The sequence below is a fragment of the Balaenoptera musculus genome, chromosome 8 (assembly GCF_009873245.2).
Source record: "Balaenoptera musculus isolate JJ_BM4_2016_0621 chromosome 8, mBalMus1.pri.v3, whole genome shotgun sequence".
In the NCBI taxonomy this organism is placed as follows: domain Eukaryota; kingdom Metazoa; phylum Chordata; class Mammalia; order Artiodactyla; family Balaenopteridae; genus Balaenoptera; species Balaenoptera musculus.
In genome coordinates, this window is record NC_045792.1 from 26,432,482 (window position 1) to 26,446,445 (window position 13,964).

The window sequence follows — 13,964 nt, forward strand, 5'->3', positions numbered from 1 at the left end:
CGCCCGTGCGGAGGGGGCGGAGCGTCGCGCTACGTCAACTGCACGTTGCTCACCGAGAGCCCTCACTTCCCCGCCACCGACTCTGCCACCTCCTCCCCCGGGAGCGGAAGTGGAGACCCTCCTCTGCGCTTTGCGGCAACGCGTGACCGTCACGTGGGGCGGGGCTTCGGAGGCGAGCGAAGGGAGGGACAAAGGCCAGGAGCGTATAGAACGCCACTCACACTTGGAGAAGAGATAACGGGACAGAGGTGCAAGCCAATCGCAATCAGGCCTGTGGAGGCAGAGACTGGGGTGGAGACTTCGGAGACTGCAGTTCCAGGTGGGTGATTTCTAAGCTGTGAGGGAGGAGTGGGATGGTAGCGTCTTATTCCTGGGGACCAGGATGGGCCCCTATTATCCACAGAGAAGAGAATTTTCTTGGCTTCGGCTATCAATGCCGCTCCTTCGTGTTCCAGGGCGGGAGAGGTTTCTGAGGCAGGAAGGGGACTGCATGGTGCCCTTAAGAGTTGTGTTTCCCGCGGCCCTGAGTTGCCTTCCTCCCCCGTCCCCTTAGGCCGAAACTCATCTAGACACTCCAACCCTAGCATCCCACCCTGAAACCTGCCTTCTAAGGCTGGGGCAAAGACTCTGCATTGCCTCCAGTGCAGGGCGCGGACCCTGCCTGACTCCAAGGCTGCTACCAAGCAGCTAACTGTGTTGAGGCCATAAAGTGACCCAGGTGCGGTTTTTGTGGCTGCCAAGCCTGGGCCAGAGCCCTAGGGAGAAAACTGAGGATTCTGTTGTTGAGGTACCGGTGGTCCCATTGTTATCAGAGGTCTTTGCTCTGAAAGCAACAGAACCAAGTTGCATAATTTCAGGAGCCCTTCATAATTAACTCTGTGCCTTTGCTCAGTTATTTGCTTGTGATCAAAGATCCTTGCGGGTTTTAGTCCAGGGAAAAGTTCATCTCTGTAGATGAATTTAAATGCCTAACTTTGTGGTAGATTAAATGCGACACTGGGATTCAGCCAATTCCCTTCTTCCTTTGGCTGCCAGGGAACGTTAACTAAAAGCCGGCAGTAGTAATTAACACAGTTACCTGCTTCTTATTTCCATCATCTTTAAGATAGGTTTTATTCTGTTTTCATCTATATTTGCTTCTGTTAACTTTTCATGATACCATCATTCCCCTCCAATCATTTGCAAGTAAATGGGATCTTGAACACACACAAACACAAATCCTCAAAGGGCTGTAAAATGAAGTACTAGCTTCATACATCAGTTTTGCTAATACTATGTGTCAGGTGCTGTATCTGCTTACAATCTGGCAAAGAAGATAAAACATGTACAAAAAACTACAGTAAGAGAAAAGTAAAGATATATAAAGTATAAAGTACTATTACCCATACCAGCAATGATTGTAAGTCATTTGTCCACTTTTAACTTTATGTATCTAAGCACCATATTAACACTTTTCCATTCTTGTCTCTTTGAACTGACTTTTACAATTTTGGTATATTTACTTTTCTATTTCTAAAAACACTTCTATGTCCATTATATCCCATGCTCTTCTATGCAGTAATTTTTACTGATGGAGAAACAGATGAGAAAGAGAATTTGTGGAATTATTTAAACTCAGGTTTAGGAACTTATGGTCCACTCTTTTACCTTTCAGCTAAGCTCTGTGTAATCAATCTATAGAACCTAATAAAGGTAGGTAATGTAGTGGTTATTTGTACTTGTTTTCTCTACTCAGAATGTTCTCTTCTCCTCCCATCAGCACATTCCTTGTTCCTCTTTGTCATTCAGGTCTCAGCTCAAATGTCATACCAAAGAGAATGTCTCCACAGAACATGTATAAAAATCTCACTCTTCCCACTCCTTATCCCCCAGCCCTGAGCCTAGTACCCTAGTGGACACTCTTTATAGGTTTGTTTAATCCTCTTCCCTATCTACTTTTTAAATTCTTACTTGTCCATCAGGGCTTAGCTCAAGCCTTACTTTTTCTAAAGGACTACCACAGAGTACGTAAAAATATATATATTGTCTATATAATTCATTTGGCAGTTATTCTAGTACTGCCTTATTGGCCTGAATTATTTATATGTGTGTTATCTTGCAAATTAGAATGTAACTGCTCAAGGGGGAGTTCATGTGTACCTTGCCTTTTACAAATAGTATACTTCAGCAAATGTTTTTGATGAACTTTTAGAATAGATTTTACTCTTCATGAGCTAATACTGATATTTATATTCTGTCTACTTCCTTCCCTTTTTTCTTAAGGCAGTATAAAGTGTGCAGTTAATAGCTTGCCTAACTATATTCAATAAACCCAAAAATGTATTATAGTATTTTTTATTGCATTGGTTAGGGGGAAAAAGCACTAAAGTGATAGCTCAGCAAGCTTGTAGTAGTCATCTTTCCAGATCCTGATCTGTGGCTTCTTAGGATTCTGAGGGACTTGTGCTCTAGTTTCAGTTCTATCACCAATTATCTATGTGACTTTGGGTAAATCACATAACCTCTTCCAGGTATCAGTTTCAATGGAAAAGCATCAAGTGAGATTATCTCTAAGATTTGGTGATTTTTTAAGGTAATGTTCATTAGCTTTTTATTCTATTGCAATACCTTGATTTCCCCTTTTCTTTTAATTTCTGTATCCCTTCTATCCCAAAGTTCTATTGGTTCTACTACTAAAATAGAGCTAAAATCTATTTCTCTCCATCTCCAGTCTCTAGTCTAAACCACCATATTTCTCACCTGAAATACTAATTAGTTTTCTATCTTGCTCAAGAAAGGGAAACATTCTCTTGCTATGTCTGTCCTCCATGCCATAAGCACTCGTGAAACAACCTGTCTTCAGAGCTAAGTCTAGAAGTCCATTCTCTTAATCATAGTGCTATAGGCCTCCTTAATTAGACTGAGAAGGAGATAAGAAACTTGAAAAGTGTTGTGGCACAGAAAAGAATGGGGAACTAGTTAACAGTGTGAATACTTCTGAGAGGTTAATAAGATGAGGGGAGTGAAGTTAGCATTTGACTATAAGATGGTAGTGTGGTGACATTGACATGAGCAATTTTATTTATTTTCATTTTTCTTAGATTATTTTATTTATTCATTTATTTTATTGAAGTATAGTTGATTTATAAAGTTTCAGGTGTACAGCAAAGTGATTCAGTTATATATATATATATATATATATATATATATATTCTTTTTCAAACAAGACATTGAATACAACTCCCTGTGCTATACGGTAAGCCCTTGTTGTTTATTGTATATATATAGCAGTGTGTATATTTTAATCCCAAATTCTCAATTTATCTCTCCCCCCCTTTCCCTTTTGGTAACCATCAGTTTGTTTTCCATGTCTGTGAGCCTATTTATGTTTTTTAAATAAGTTCATTTGTATCATTTTTTAGATTCAACGTATAAGTGGTATCATATGATATTTATCTTTCTGTGTCTGACTTACTTCACTTAGATGATAATCTCTAGGTCCATCCATGTTGCTCCAAATGGCATTATTTCATTCTTTTTTATGGCTCAGTAATATTCCATTATATATATATATATGTATGTATATGTATATATATATACACACACACACACACACACACACACACACACACACACACACACACTACATCTTCTTTATCCATTCATCTGCCAGTGGACAGTTAGGTTGCTTCCATGTCTTGGCTATTGTAAATAGTGCTGCTGTGAACATAAGGGTGCATGTATCTCTTCTAATTAGGGTTTTTGTCTTTCCTGGATATATGCCCAGGAGTGGGATTGCTAGATCATATGGTGATTCTATTTATAGTTTTTGAAGGAACCGTCACACTGTTCTCCATAGTGGCTGCACCAGTTTATATTGCCACCAACAGTGTAGAAGGATTCCCTTTTCTCCACACCCTCTCTAGCATTTATTATTTGTAGATTTTTTGATGATGGCCATTCTGACAGGTGTTTTGATTTGCATTTCTCTAATAACTAGTGATGTTGAACATCTTTTCATGTGCCTATTGGCCATCTGTATGTCTTCTTTGGAGAAATGTCTATTTAGGTTTTCTGCCTATTTTATGTTTGGTTTTTTTTGATATTGTGTTGTATAAGCTGTTTGTATATTTTGGAAATTAAGCACTTGTTTGTTTGCATTGTTTACAAATATTTTCTCCCATTCTGTAGGTTGTCTTTTTGTTTTTTTTATGGTTTCTTTTGCTGTGCAAAAGCTTTTAAGTTTAATTAGATCCCATTTGTTTATTTTTGCTTTTGTTTCCATTACTCTAGGGGAGAGATCCAAAAAAATATTTCTGTGATTTATGTCAAAGAGTGTTCTGCCTATGTTTTCCTCTCGGAGTTTTGCATTTAGGTCTTTAATCCATTTTGACTTTATTTTTGCATATGGTGTCAGAGAATGTTCTAATTTTATTCTTTTACATATAGCTGTACAGTTTTCTTAGCACCACTTATTGAAGAGACTGTCTCTTCTCCACTGTGCATTCTTGCCTCCTTCATCGTAGATTGATTGACTTTGAGTGTATGGGTTTATTTCTGGTCTTTCAAACCTGTCCCATTTATCTATGTGTCTGTTTTTGTGCCAGTACCATACTGTTTTGATTACTGTAGCTTTGTAATACAGTCTGAAGTCAGGGCATGTGATTCCTCCAGCTCCATTCTTCTTTCTCAAGATTGTTTTGGCTATTTGGGGTCTTTTGTATTCCATGCAAGTTAAAAAAATTTTTGTTCCAGTGATATGAACAATTTTAATAGAGTGAAAAAGACGAACTTGATTGTAGTAGGTTGCGATGATAACTGGTGGCAAAGTTACTGCAGACAGTTCTTTAAAGAAGTTTTTCTGGGAGTGAAAAAATAGGATGGTAGCTAGAGGAGAGTAAAAGGTCAAAGGATAGATTTTTGTTTGATATTTGTTTAAAGATGGGAGATACTAAAATTTGTACACTGATCGAAAATGTTCAATGGAGTGGGAGAAATTGTGGATGTAGGAGTTTGTAGTTGTGTTCACCACTCTAAAGTGTACTCCAGAGTGGAGGACCTTGTCTCTATTGTTTTTGACTGTATGCCCAATATCTGGAATAGTGCTTACTACAGTAATAGTTACTTCATAAATTTTCTATTATTTGTTGAATAAATGAATGACTTGGACTCTATTTATCTTACCTTCTGTCAATTCATTATTCACACATCAACCAGAAAGATTATTTAAAAAAATAAATCAAATCATGTCACTGTCTAGTTCAGTCTTCCATAATTCCAGTTGCACTTAGAACAAAATTCCAGTTCCTTGTGGCCTATAGGATCCTGCATGAGGTAGCACCAACCTTCTGTAACCCTATTTCCCCAAGATTCTTGCTCTCATTAACTATACTCCAGCAATGCTGGCCTTCTCTCATATCCTAAAACTGAAGGACCCTTTCCCACTTTTGGGCTTTATACGTGATTTCTCTCACCAGCCCCTTACCTTGTCATCATTCGGGTGTCAGCTTAAATGACACCTTCTCAGAAAGGCTCTTCCTAATATTGTAGTGGATGAGAGCATGGGCTCTGGAGCCAGAGTGTCTGGGTTTACATCCCATCTCCTTGATTACTTGCTATCCATTATTATCTTTAGTGTTTTGTTCCAAGATACTGAAAACTCATTCTTCACATTTTAATTCACATACACATGTAATGGCAAATATGTCATGATTGCTGCCTGTCAAAAGTGATTGTAAGGTATCTATCTATCAATTTCAGATATCTTAAGCCTCATTTTCCCTGTCTATAAAATAGGGAATATAGTATTATCTATTTTATAGTAGTTGTTTTGAAAATTAAAGAGTGTGTAAAGCATGTGGTACAGAGCCTGGCACAGAGTAAGCACTACATAAGTGTTCGCTGTTAACATTGTCAGTATCTGAAGTTGAATACCACCCACTGTTCATTTTTATATCTATTTCCCAGTTGTTTCTTCACAGTATTTATTGCAGTTTATAATTTGACAGTCTTCTTTTCTAGATACTAAACATCAGGAAAGGAGGGATCATGTCTGCCTTTATTATCCATGCTCTCTCTAGTGCCTAATTCAGTACCTGGCATATAGTTAGCACTCTGTAATAAATATTGAATAGAATAGGCCAGAAAACATGCTCTATATTGAAACATCAGTGACCAAACTAATATCAGTGGAAGACCCAATGAAATCAAAGCCCACGTCAGTCACAGCACAGCTTTAGTTTAATATTCCACTTCTATCAAGTTGCATATGCTCTTTTGTCATTACTTAGTATCAAAGACTTGGTTCTCAGACTTGATTCTTATACTTTTATTGAATAATTTTTTTAAATCAAATTTTAATGGAACACATTAAAAGAAAAAACAAGAGAATAGTTTTGAAAATTGGTTCATTGTTTTCGGCAGGAAGGTATTTTGTTGAAGCTGAGATGCATTCTTATAAAATGACACAGCTTTTCATGACTTGGAATTTTTCGTACTTATGGAAAGCCCTTTTTAAAAAAAAATCATATCAACCTTGTACACACATTAAAAAAAAGTAAGTAAAATCAATTAGCTGAGATGCTCACATTCAGAGTCTAACTCTTCTAATTCACCTTCAACTCAGCATCTCAGTGTCCATGTTTTTCTACATAATATTGTTCTCTGTTATCAGGAACATTAATGATGTATCATTTCTTAAATAAGTGTCCATTTTTATCTATAGGGTTTTCTTCAAAGACACTGATATACATCCTTCATATTTTGATGCACATACACATGTAATGACAAATATGTTATGAGTGTTATTTAACTAAAGTGATTATAAGATACCTATCTATCAATTTCAGATATATTAAGTGTGAAAGAATGTGTCTTAAAATTAATGAAATATAATGTTGAATTTACAGAATATTCTGGAGGGAAAAAATTGCCTTACAGATCTTTTACCAAGATTTAAGAATTGTTTAACAATTAATAATGTTATTGGCAAAATATATGTTTTTACTGATTTTAACCATTAATATTTTATATACCATTTGGCAACGTTAATTTAACATCAGTATCATTTAAGCATCACAACAGTGCGATGTAATTGACGTTTCCACTTTGCAGATGAGGAAGCCAAAGCCTTAAAGAGCCTCAATAGGGGTCACTACTAAGTGCTGGATCATCTGTTCCTTCAGCTCTCAATCTCAGGTTCTTTGCCATTTGCAAAATATAAAAGTACAGACTTACTCAAACCCATTTTAAGAAATGAAAGTTTCAGCTTCTTGGATTTGTCATTCTGTGTAGAGTATACACGGCAGACTTTATCTTTTAACAACTTTTATAAAAGTGAATAGCTGTGTATGATCCTAGTATATTTGAGAATACTTGAAAATTTCTAGTAAAGTTTGCTTTTTGTGACTATCTTTGTAGAAGTAAGAATTTCTTTATACTTTATATCATTGCGTTTAATTCTTATTCATGAACAGTGAGACTGAATAATTGACTTAATCCAACACAGATCCAAATTACATTCATATTTTTAATGACAATGAACTTAATATAAAAAATTTGTGGTTGAGTTTTTTTAGTTGATGTTCTCAAGACCTATGCCACTATGAAGAAATATAGTTTTTATCCTTTTGAAAGTCTCAGGTTTGGATACCTTTTAGCTGTTTTGTTTTACATTCAACTTATTTTTAAAAACTGAGGAACCACCAAAAATAAAAGGAAATTTTCTTTGAATGTTCTAAGTGTTTTGAACAAGAACAAAACTGTAATGTCAAAGTAGTTTCTGATTTGAATTTATATATCTTTGTCTTTTTCTTTTAATTTTTCTTTTGAAATAATTACAGATATACAGGAAGTTACAAAAATAGTACAGAGAGATCACATGTATCCTTCACCCAATGTCCCCAGTGGTTCTATCTTACGTAATTTTTGTCCAAATTCAAAACCAGGAATTTAACATTGATACAGTGTGTATATAATTCCATGTCGTTTTATCACCTGTGTAGAGTCCTGTAACTGTTGCCATAGTCAAGTCTCCTTTGTGCATATCCACCTCCCCCAACTCCCCACAACAAAGTTCTCAATCCCTGGAAACCACTACTTTCTTTTTCATGTCTATAATTTTGTCATTTCAAGAATATTATAGAAATGGAATCAAACAATATGTGACCTTTTGAGATTGAGTTTTTTCACTCATGATAATGTCCTTGTAATCCATCTAAGCTGTTGTGTATATAGTAGTTTGTTCCTTTTTAATGGTGAGTTATACTTCATGGTAAGGATGTACCACAGTCTGTATACTCATTCATTTATTGAGCAACATTTTGGTTGTTTCCAGTTTTTGACTATATAAATAAAACTGCTATGAAAAGTTATGTACAGGTTTTTAAGCCCACATAAGTTTTTGTTTCTCTAGGATAAATGCCCAGGTCTATGATTATTGGGTAGTATGTTATATGTTTAGCTCCCCACCCTCCAGTTTTATTGAGATATAATTGATATATAACATTGTATTTTTGGTGTACATGATTTGATATATGTATGTATTGCTAAATGATTACCACAATAAGTTTAGTTAACATCCATCACCTACACTTACAGTTTTTTTCTGATTTGAACTTGTAAGGTCTACTCTCTTAGCAACTTTCAAATATTCAATACAATATTGTTAACTATAGTCATCATGCTGAATGTTACATTTACAGAACTTATTTATCTTATAACTGGAAATTTGTACATTTTGACCCCATTTACCCAGTTCTCCCTCCACACACACACCCGCACCTCTGGCTAACACCAATTTGTTCTATGTTTCTATGACTTTGGGTTTTTAGATCCCACATATAAGTTGACATCTTACAGTATTTGTCTTTCTCTGTCTGACTTAGCATAATGCCCTCAAGGTCAATACATGTTGTCACAACTGGCAAGATTCCTTCTTTTTTATGACTGAATAATTTTCCTCTGTGTGTGTGTGTGTGTGTGTGTGTGTGTGTGTGTGTATCATATTTTCTTTATCCATTCATTTACCCATGGACGTTTAAGTTGTTTCCGTGTCTTGGCTATTGTAAATAATGCTGCAGTGAAATGGGGGTACAGATATCTGTTCAGGATAGTGATTTGATTTCTGTTGGATGTATACCCAGAAGTTGAATTGCTGGATCATATGGTACTTCTATCTTTAAGTTTTTGAGGAACCTGCATACTATTTTCTATATTGTCTATACCAATTTACATTCACAACAAATGTATACAAAGTTTTCTTTTCTCCACATCCCCAACAGCACTTGTTATTGCTTGTGTTTTTGATAGTAGCCATGCTGACAATTGTGAGGTGATATATTGGGGTTTTGATTAGCATTTCCTTGTTGACTGGTGATGTTGAGTACCTTTTCATGTACCTGTTGGCCATTTGAATATCTTTTTTGAAAATATGTCTGTTTGAGTCCTTTGCCCACTTTTAGTTGTATTATTTGGAGTTTTTTTGAGTTTGTTATACATTTTGGAAATTGACACTTTATCAGATGTGTGGTTTCAGAGTATTTCAGAGTATTTTCTCCCATTCTATAGGTTGCCTTTTCATTTTGTTGATTGTTTCATTTAGTGTACAGAAGCTTATAAGTTTGCTGTAGTCCCACTTGTTTATTTTTGTTTTTGTTGCTTATGTTTTAGGTGTCATGTCCAAAAAATCATTGCTATTACCAATGTCAAGGAGCTTATTCTCTATTTTTCTTTTGAGAGTTTTATGGTATCAGGTTTTACATTTAAGTCTTTAATCAATTTTGAGTTAATTTTTGTGGATATTGTGAAATAGGGATCTAGTCTCATTCTTTTGCGCATGAATATACATTTTTCCCAACACCATTTATTGAAGAAACTGTCTTTTTACCATTGAGTTTGTAGCTTCCTTGTCAAACATTAGTTGAATGTATATGTTTGTGAGTCTACTTTTGGGCTCTTGTTTCTTTCCCACTAGTCTATGTGTCTGTTTTTGTGCCAGTACAAAACTGTTTTGATTACTATAGCTTTGTAATAGAGTTTAAAATCAGGAAGCTTTGCTCTTTCTCAGGATTGTTTTGGCTATTTGGCATCTATGGTAGTTCCATATGAATTGTAGGATTTTTTTTTTTCTATTTTTGTGAGAAATGCCTTGGGAATCTTGATAGGGATTGTATTGAATCTATAGATGGCTTTGTGTAGAACAGACATTTTAATAATATTAATTCTTCCAATCCATGAACGTGGGTTGTCTTTCCATTTATTTGTGTCTTCTTCAGTTTCTTTCATTAGTGTCTCGTAGTTTTCAGTGTGTAAGTCTTTCACCTACTTGGTTAAATTGACTCCGAAGTATTTTATTGTTATTGATGCTGTTGGAAATGGGTTGTTTTCTGTATTTACTTCTTAGTTAATTTGTTGTTAGCATGTAGAAGTCTGCTGATTTTTGTATGTTGATGTTGTGTCCTGTAACTTTACTGAATTGATTAGTGCTAACATTTCTTGGTGGAGTCTTTAGAATTTTCTATATATAAAATCATGTCATCTGCAAACAAAGACAATTTTACTTCTTCCTTTCTGAATCTGATGCCTTTTATTTGTTTTTCTTACCTGATTACTCTGGCTAGAACTTCCAGTACTATGTGAGAGTGGGTACCCTTATCCTGGTAGTGACATTAGAGGAAAAGCTTTTCAGCCTTTCACCACTGAGTATATTGTTAGCTGTGGGCTTGTCATATATGGCCTTTATTATGATGAGGTACTTTCCTTCTATGCCCAGTTCATTGAGAATTTTTACCGTGAATGGGTGTTAATTTTTCAAATGCGTTTTCTGCATCTACTGAGATGATCATATGATTTTAATCTGACTATTAATGTGATGAATCACATTTATTGGTTTGCATATGTTAAACCATTCTTGCATCCCAGGGATGAATCATGGGATATGATCTTTTTATTGTGCTGTTGAATTTGGTTTGCTAGTATTTTGTTGAGAATTTTTGCATCTGTATTCATCAGGGATGTTGGTCTATAGTTTTTGGTGTTTTTTTTTTGCAGTGGCCTTATTTGGCTTTGTTACCACAGTCATGTTGGTCTCGTGAAATGTGTTCAGGAGTATTCCCTCCTCTTCATTTTTTTTGGAAGAGTTTGAGAAAAATTGGCTTTAATTCTTCTTCAAGTGTTTGGTAACTTTCACCCATGAATCCATCTGGTTCTGGACTTATCATTGGGAATTTTCTTTTGATTACTGATTTAATCTTAGAGAAATTGGACTATTCAGATTTTCTATTTTTTCATGATTCAGACTTGGTGGGTGTATGTTTCCAGGAATTTATCCATTTCTTCTGGGTTGTCCAGTTAGTTGGCATAGAATTATTCATGGTAATTTCTTAGGATCCTTTGTATTTCTGTGGCATCAATTGTAATGTCTCTTCTTTTACTTATACTTTTATTTATTTAGGCTCTTAATCTCTTTGTCTCCTTCTGTCTCTGTCTCTCCCTCTGTCTCTCTCCCCTCCCCCTGGGTTAGTCAAAGTAAAGGCTTGTCAATTTTGTATATTTTTTTCAAAGAACCAACTCTTAGTTTTGTCATCCTGTTTTCTATTTATTCATTTCTGTTCTAATCTTTATTATTTCCTTACTTCTGCTAAGTTTGGGCTTATTTTATTTTTCTAGTTCCTTGAAATATAAAATTAGGTTGTTTATTTGAAGTCTTTCTTTTTTCTTGATATATGTATATATTGCTATAAACTTACCTCTTAGAACTGTTTTTGCTCCACCTCATAAGGTTTGGTATGTTGTATTTCCATTTTCACTTGTCTCAAGATACTTTTTAAATTTTCTTTTTAATTTTTTCTCTGATACATTGGTTGTTCAGGAGTGTGTTGTTTAATTTCCATGTATTTGCCAATTATCAAGGTTTCCTCCTGATACTGATTTATAGTTTCATATGATTGTGGCCAGGAAACATACTTGGTGTGATTTCAGTCTTCTTAAATTTGCTGAGACTTATTTTGTGGCCTAACATATATTCTAGCCTAGAAAATGTTCTGTGGACACTTGGTAAGAATGAGTATTCTGCTGTTGCTGGATGGAATGTTTGTATATGTCTATGAGGTTCATTTGGTCTATAATGTTGTTCAAATATGCTGTTTCTTTATTGATTTTCTGGGTGATCTGTCCATTGTTGAGAGTGGGTGTTAAGGTCCCCAACTATTACTGTATTCCTATTTATTTCTCCTGTTAATTCTGTTAGTATTTTTTTAAATATATATTTAGATACTCTGATGTTGGTTGCATAAATATTTACAACTGTTATATCTTCTTGATGGATTGACCCCATTTTCATTATATAATGCCCTTTGTCTCTTTTGACCATTTTTAGCTAAACGTCTCTTTTGTCTGATACAAATACAGCTATCCCTGCTTTCTTTTGAATACCATTTGCTTAAAATAGCTTTACCCATTCCTTCACTCTCAGTCTATGTGTGTCTTTAAAACTAAAGTGAATCTTTTGTAGTCAGCTTACGGTTGGATTTTTTTTTTTTAATCCATTCATTCATTCTGTGTCTTTTGATTGATGAATTTAATCCATTCACATTTAAAGTAATTATTAATAGTAAAGACTTTTATTACCATTTTGTTAATAGTGTTCGGACTTAGTTTTTTACCTTTCTGTCTTCTTTGTGACTTGATGACTTTTTGTAGTGGTATTCTTTGACTCCTTTATCATAATTGTTTGTATAACTGCTATAGGTTTTTTTCTTTCTGTTTACCATGAGGCTTACATAAAATTTCTCATGTTTTTAACATCCTATTTTAATCTGATAACATCATTTTGATAGCATACATAAACTTTACATTTTTACTTCTCCCCCTTTTCCATTTTAAGTTATTAATGTTTTAGTTAATATATTTTATATTGTGCATCAAATACATTATTGTAGTTATGATTACTTCTTTATGTTTATTTTTTAACTTTTAGAGTTATAAGTGAATTATGTATCACCATTACAATATTAGAGAATCTCACTTTGTATGTTTACCATTGCTAGTTAGTTTTACACTTACATTCATGTTTTTTTATGATGTGAATTAGCGTCCTTTCATTTCTGCTTGAAGAACCCCCTTTAGTATTTCTTTTAAGGCAGATATAGTGGTGATGAACTCCCTCAGTTTTTGTTCGGGAAAGTCTTTATCTCATTCATTTCTGAAAGACTGCTTTGCCAGTTACAGTATTCTTAATTGACAGGCTTTTTTTCTTTCAATATTTTGAATACATCACCCCATTCTCTCCAGGGCTACAAAGTTTCTGTTGAGAAATCTGCCTGTAGTCTATGGGGGTGGTCCCTTGTATATGATGTGTTGCTCTTCTGCTCCTGTTAAAATTCTTTCTTGCCTGACTTTTGACAATGTAATTACAATGTGTCTCGGTAGCTCTTTTGGGGTACAATCTGTTTGGTATCCTTTGGGTCTCGCGACTGTGGATGTCCATTTCTCTCCCCAGGTTTGTACAGTTTTCAGCCATTCTTGCTTTAAAAATATTTTCTGTCCTTTTTTCTTCTTCTAGGATTCTCATAATGCAAATATTATTCTTTTGATGGTGTCCTGTGGCTCTCATAGGTTTTTTTCACTCTTTTGCATTTTTTTTTCTCCTCCAACTGGATAATTTTAAATGCCTTATCTTCTAGTTCATTGATTCCTTCTTCTGCTTGACCAAGTCTGATGTTAAAGCTCTCCATTGAATTCTTCAGATCAGTCATTGTGTTCTTCAACTCTAGGATTTCTGGGTTTTCTTTAATGGCATTTATTTTTTGGTTGAACTTCTTATTTTGCTCATGCACTATTTTTCTCATTTTGTTTAATTGTCTGTAAAGCTCACTAAACTTCTTTGAAGGGATTATTCTGAAATCTTTGCACACAATTCAGAGATCTCCATTTCTTTAGGGTCAGTTATTGGAGCTTTATTACTTTCCTTTGATGGTGCCATGTTG

General features: G+C 34.9%; 1 protein-coding gene across 2 annotated transcripts in view; it reads left to right on the forward strand.

Annotated features, from left to right (window-relative positions):
* The first annotated feature begins 66 nt into the window (after window positions 1-66).
* The window catches only part of KBTBD3 (kelch repeat and BTB domain containing 3), a 53,647-nt gene continuing 39,749 nt past the window's right edge, over window positions 67-13,964 (forward strand). Inside the window, exon 1 of one of the 2 annotated variants that reach the window (XM_036860642.1) lies at window positions 67-319. The gene's annotated coding sequence lies outside the window, so the exon portion shown is untranslated. The remainder of the gene's footprint in view (window positions 320-13,964) is intronic. The other variant, XM_036860641.1, reaches the window with a different exon arrangement.